Below are 312 nucleotides of genomic sequence, written 5' to 3'. Positions count from 1 at the left end.
CAACGATTTGTTCTCTTTTCTTCTTTGATTTCTAGCAAATAATCAAAGGAGAAGTTTTCAAAAAATATAAAAAAAAACTTCTCAAGAGTGGCAGCACTCGAGAGAAAAACCTTTTTTTTCCTTTCCCTAAAAAAATGGCTATAATGTGATATTTATATCTAGGTTTAACTTATTAAACTTTACAAAATAAGTCCTTAATATTATAAAAATTATAATATTTAACCAATATCTAATTAAACTCTTTTAATTAGGTCTTTAGTAGTTAAAACCTAGAATTTGATTTCATTCTAACTTAAATCATCACACTTTCAA

Source organism: Theobroma umbraticum, unplaced genomic scaffold (genome assembly GCF_002168275.2).
Source record: "Theobroma umbraticum cultivar Fairchild unplaced genomic scaffold, ASM216827v3 scaffold_81.0, whole genome shotgun sequence".
Lineage (NCBI taxonomy): Eukaryota > Viridiplantae > Streptophyta > Magnoliopsida > Malvales > Malvaceae > Theobroma > Theobroma umbraticum.
The sequence above is the reverse complement of the archived record's forward strand: the minus strand, read 5'-3'. Positions refer to the sequence as shown.